Source organism: Myotis davidii, unplaced genomic scaffold (assembly GCF_000327345.1).
Source record: "Myotis davidii unplaced genomic scaffold, ASM32734v1 scaffold269, whole genome shotgun sequence".
NCBI lineage: Eukaryota > Metazoa > Chordata > Mammalia > Chiroptera > Vespertilionidae > Myotis > Myotis davidii.
In genome coordinates this window covers 2,255,640-2,261,880 of record NW_006383008.1, presented here as the reverse complement: position 1 = coordinate 2,261,880, position 6,241 = coordinate 2,255,640, and the positions used below count along the sequence as shown (strand labels likewise).

Below are 6,241 nucleotides of genomic sequence, written 5' to 3'. Positions count from 1 at the left end.
AAGCTGAAAATCAAGTGAATAATCTGATGAACAGAATGAGCTGGTGATTATAATAGAATCAGGGGCATAGAAAGGGAGTGGACTGACTATTCTTGGGGGGAAGGGGTGTGGGGGATGCGGGAAGAGACTGGACAAAAATCGCGCACCTATGGATGAGCACAGTGGGTGGGGAGTAAGGGTGGAGGGTGGGGTGGGAACTGGGTGGTGGGGAGTTATGGGGGGAAAAAAAGAGGAACAAATGTAATAATCTGAACAATAAAGATTTAATAAAAAAAAATCTATTCTGTAACCTGATTTAATATCTTCAAATTCTGACACTTCAACTCTTTTCAAACAATGCAGTGCCTCTTCATCCTCTTCTCCAACCATTGTAGTCACTTGTGGATGGCTGACAAAGGTTGTTATCCCCAAATTTGGGTTGGGTGATCAATTATGACCTCTTCTGAAAAAAATTATTTATTTCTGTCCTACTTTCTAAATCTCCTCACATGCTTGTTCATTAAGTCTGTCTATTTCACTTTGTACTCCATCAACATGTTTAATTTGTTTCTGTTACTACAAGGAACAAAAGAACATATACTAGAGACAGTTACTCTGTGTGTGTGCTGCAGATTGTTATCCTACTTTCTGTACCTAGGGAAGCAGTAGAAAGGTCTTTTATAGACATGCCTTCTGAAATTTTTTAATAAAGAGGCCACTGACAAATTGGGCCAGATTGCAGGATACTAAATGTTTCATCATGTTTTCCTAGTCTAATTCCAATAGTTTTCTTTAAGCTATCTTTCTTTATTTCAAATTTCTCTTCCTAGTTCATGCTTCCTGAAGAAAACAGCAAAAAGCAGCAAGGGTTTCCTCCTTAGCCAAGATAGAACTCAAAGAAATGAAATCTGCCAGTGTTTGGGTATTTTCTGTGTTAAAATCATCCAGCACACCCAACTATCATTCTCAGAGGCATTTCTAAGTGTAATAAGATGATATAATTACATGAAACTAAAGTTGCATTCATTCATTCAGATGCAAACAGGTAGTGTGGTGGAGAATTGCTGATACTTCTGTTACAAGATTCCAGGGCAGGAGGAATAGGGAAACTGAGACAGGAAAAGTAGAACAAGGCCAAACAGTGTGAGTAATTTGTACAAATAACATACTATCATCCCCAGCCAAGGATACTCCAAGAGCAAATATTTAAAGACCTCCCAACTAGAAAATGCAGAAAGTAGGGGGAAAAGGGAAAGGGGAAAAAAGGCAGTCTTGGGGCTTGGCAAGATAATGTTGCCAGGATTCTGAGAAGACCATGACAAGGAAACCTTGAGACTTAATCTGTACCAAGATACTCAGCAAAAGAGTCTTTGAAACCTATAGACAATAGGGTATATTACTCCTCAAACTCTGGTCCAGACATCAGGAAAATCCCATCTCTGCTCCAAGCTGGATGAAATAAGATAGATTTGCTTGCTTTAGTTTTTCAATAAAGGCTCATGCTTTAATTGCTTTAATAAATTGGCTTTTCCAACCCAGTCAAGGTCTCTCGTATAGATTCATTTATCTGAGAAGACATGGATCGAGGATGAGGACAGCCCTCTCCCACCAAACCAGGGGCTGTCCGGCAACATCTCTCTGCCTATAACACTTCCACTCTTTGTACAGTATTGTTTCAAACTTTCCCACTCTCCTCCTACACCTACAAACACCTCTTCTCCCCCTTCACTGCTGATCTCCACCTCCTACTACTTATGCCTTTATATGAATGTTGCTTGGACCAGTGACTTGCTTCTGACCATAGAATAGAAGAAAAGTAATAGGATGTCAGTTCAGAGATTAGGTGACAAAAAGGCTGAATGTTCCACCTTGCCACTCTGTCTCTTGCTGTTCATTGGATCATTCACTTGGGAGGATGTAAGCTGCTGTGTTTTGAGTAATGTTATGGAGAAGCTCGTGTGGCAAGAAATGGATGTGTACAACCAACATCCAGCAAGGGCGTCAGCTCTGCCAACAGCCATGTGAGTCAGAGTGGAAGAAAATTCTGCCCAAGTGCAGCCTCCAATGACTGTAGCCTCAGCTCATACCTTGATTGCAGCCCTGTTAGAGACTCTCTGCCATAGGAGGTATGACTCACAGAACTATGAAATAATAAATGTTTGTTGTTTTTATGCCTCTAAAAGACAGGGTAATCCGTTATGCACCAATAGATAGCTAACACAGCAAGTAATGTCCTCACAAAAGAAAATGATGCAATTAGATAACACTACCTCATCTTTCTATAAATCAACCTCCTACTCCTGCCCCACATACTGTGTTCCCTCCTATGACAATGGGAGAAACATTGTTAGTCCTACCTGAATCAAACTGTAATCTCTGCTGCCTTGGGCCTTGTCCGATGCAACTGTCTGCTCCTGAGACTCTGCAGGGGAAGACATCCGGTCAATTCCCAGAGGGTGAGACACAGGACTGAGAGCTGCAACTCCAGTGAAGGCAGTGGTTAGTTAGCGGTAACACAGACCTGTGAACACAGTATTTCGCGAACACAAGGAAAAGAGCTATCAGTTCTAGTTTTGGGGACTGGGTAATATTTAAGGAGAGGCCACTTGAACTGGTCATGGCAACTGCTGTTACTTCATGTCTACTTTTGACTTCAGGAGATTTGAGCGCTGCCTTCCTTGACTTCCTTTTGTTCCCATGTCTATGTCTATGGCAATGTGTTCACTCTGAGACAATGGCCCAGGGAGAATGGTGTTAGCGTTCCCAATTGTGTTTCTTGGAAGCCTGAGGTTTTATGAAGCAGTTTCAAGGATTCTACCAAAGCTGAACTCAAATAAATATGCAAATCTGCATATATAATAACAAACTATAGTAAATACTAACCTATCTAAATCCTATACAAAAACTCACTAACTTTTCAGCGAGATATTATTGCACTTTTTACAAATATTGGAATAGAGGGTCTTTTGCTATTTCTAAGTATGTATTTGTATGTATATATGTTGTCATTGGTTAAAAAATGATATCAATGCCTAATTTTTAAATTAAGGACTACTTTCAAGTGTGAATGAGTGGATATTTATATATCCCTATCCTATATAATAAAAGACTCATATGCTAAGTGTCTGATTGTCCAGTCAACCAAAGCATAATATGCTAATGATATGCTAAAGCTGCTCAACCACTCGCTAATGGTAGACATACATCATTATACGATTGTCAAAAACCATAGAATGTACAACACCAAGAGTAAGGTTTAATGTAAACTATAGACTTTGGGTTTTATAGGTTCAGATGGAACAAATGTACCACTCTGGTACAGAATGTAGATGGTGGGGGAGATAGTGTGTAGAGGAAGGACAGGGAGAATATGGGAGCTCTTTGTACCTTCTGCTCAATTTTTCTGTGACCCTAAGGCTGCTCTAAAAAAAATAAAGTCTATTTAGAGAGACTATTTACATTGTACTATTATAATTTGAAATTATTTTTTTAAGTGTATAGTTTGCAGAACACTCTGAATTTGCAAATTGACTTTAATGCTTAGCAGGATTTTAATAATAATACAAAAAGAACAGAGGACCTGAAAAATAATAATGAAAATCCCAAGGGAAGGAACAAAAAATGAGAACACAGCATTAATAAACCAACACAAGAAGTTATTTTACTCAAGAAAATGAAAATAAGATTCATATTATCATAGCACAGCCATTTTTTAATATCTTATGAAAGCTGATAAACACAACAGATAAAATTTATGAAGGGCTAACTATATTCCAGTCACTCTTACTAAAGATTTCATAAGCAGTAACTCTTTAAACCATTGCAAAAAATTCCATAAAGTGGATACTACCATTTTATAGATGAGTTGATGAAGTATGTTAATAGGTTTTCTAGTATAGAAAGATGTTTACATTCCTAAAAAAAAAAAAAAAATACTTCGTGGTAACATTGTATTGTTGTTTTTAAAATGCTGCTAGGGTTTTTTATTAGTATTTTAACTAGGATTTTCTATTGATGATATTAAGTGAGACTGATCTAAAAAATCCTATATAAAAAAAAGCCCAGTATGCAAATCGACCGAACCATGGAACGACCAGTGTAATGACTGGTTGCTATGACATGCACTGACCACCAAGAGGTATACACTCAATGCAGGAGCTGCCCCAGACCGCAGGCCCCAGGCCAGCCAAGGCAGGTGCCAGCGGCTCCCCCCTCCCCCAGATCACCCCGTCAAGGGAGGCAACTGGAGAGAAGGTGGCACCAGGCCGGCCAAGGCGGGTGCCAGTGGGGGGCCCCCCCAAACCCCCCACAGATCGGCACTGATTGCCTACCAGGCCTAGGGATCCTACCCATGCACCAATTTCGTGCACTGGGCCTCAAGTTGAATATAAAATTTAATCTTAAATATCTTTATTGTGGATTCTTGTGAATTAAAAATACAAAGACTTTTACCAGTTTTGAGTTTCATGTTATCTTCTTGTATGTATTGCAATTTCCTTTTTAGAAAACATATTTTTATTGATTTCTGAGAGGAAGGGGGAGGGAGAGATAGAAACATTAATGATGAGAATCATTGATTGGCTGCCTTCTGCACACCCCCTATTGGGGATCAAGCCTGCAACCCAGGCATGTGCCCTTGACAGGAATCAAACCCGGGACCCTTCAGTTTGCAGGTTGACGCTCTATCCACTGAGCCAAATCAGCTAGGGCTGTAATTTCTAATGTAGTTATCTTGGTGCTATACTATTTGGTACATAGTTATTAATAATTGTTTTGTATGATTGTGAATATAAAACAAAATTCTATTTTGTTTCATGATCCAGTCTAAAATATCTATTTTTAATAGAAAATGAGATGATCCTATTTACATTTATAGGTATAAAGAGTATGTTTACTCTTGGTTCTGCCATATTCTTTTATGTTACATTTTTGTTTTTAACTTTGTAAAATTCCTTCATTCTGTGTGCTTTCTTAAGATCTATGGACTTTTTTTTTATTCTTTCTAATTGTTATAATTATTTCTTTATACATTAACTTCATTTCTCTATTTTTAAAGACTGTTAATTTGCTAAAATAAGTAATGATGAAAATTAGTATTTCTTGTTCTTCCTGTCTTATTTTATTACATAATTATTCGATATTATCTTGTTATAGTTTACCTTGGTGTTGTTAAATATGTTAGACTACTTATTTATTCCTTTATATGATTTTCTTTGAATCTTGACCATTATACAATCAATGCCCTTCTCATCCAAATTGTTTAGATATATAATTTTATATTGTCAGGGTCTACAAGATTTATATTTTATTATCTTGCTCTAATTCTCATAATCTCACATGTCAAATGAACAGTTATATACATTCAATGTTTACAGTTAGTCCTTGATTCAAGATATCTCCTTTTTATCTCTTAGAAAATTAAATTCCATTCTCTATACTGGTGCTTTCTTGAGGATGGGTTCGTGAGAATAATAGTCCATTAGTTCTTGCATGTTCAAAACTGTTTGTTTACACTCGATAAACTTGAAAGACTATTTAGGACAAAAATAACCCTTACCTTACTTTATTTTCTTTGGTATAATTTGGGTTTTCCTCTGCTGATATTAAATGACTATTCTTCAGTGAATGTTATATTAAAGAATTCTGAGGCCAGTTTCAGTATTTTCCTTTTTAATTTACCGATTGTTTTTGCCTGCATACCCCTAAAATTCTTTATTATATTTAAGTTATACTTACTGTACTAGGACATACCTTGATGGTATGATTCTGTGGCATTTTCCCCTAGAAATCATATGTCCTTAAAAATAAAATTTCAAGTCTTTCATTTCAAGAATTTTTATTTTTATTTTTTTGAGAAAGGAATAGGGAGGGAGAGAGAGATAGAAATATCAATGAATCAATGGATTGCCTTCTGCACACCCCCTGCTGGGAAGGGAGCCTGAAACCCTGGCATGTGCCGTGACCAGTAATGGAACAGGTGACCTCTTGGTGCCTGGATCGGCACTCAACCACTGAGCCACACCAGTCAGGCAAGAATGTTTCTTTTTTAATATAAAATATTATGTTTAAATATTTATTATTTTCCATTATTTACTTTTCTTCTTCAGGTTCTCTAATTATGAATGTTACATTAACTTTCCTATCTTCCCCATCTTTTATGCGCTCTCTAATCTTGTTTATCTCTTTATTCCCATTTCATTTTGCTAGTCTTTCTCATTTGTCCTCTTTACCCCTGACCTCAGAATGTCTTTTAACTTGTAAT

At 37.1% G+C, this 6,241-nt stretch overlaps 1 pseudogene; it reads right to left on the bottom strand.

Annotated features, from left to right (window-relative positions):
- LOC102772373 overlaps window positions 1-2,417 on the bottom strand; it is a 4,067-nt pseudogene extending 1,650 nt beyond the window's left edge.
- Between the last annotated feature and the right edge of the window lie 3,824 nt (window positions 2,418-6,241).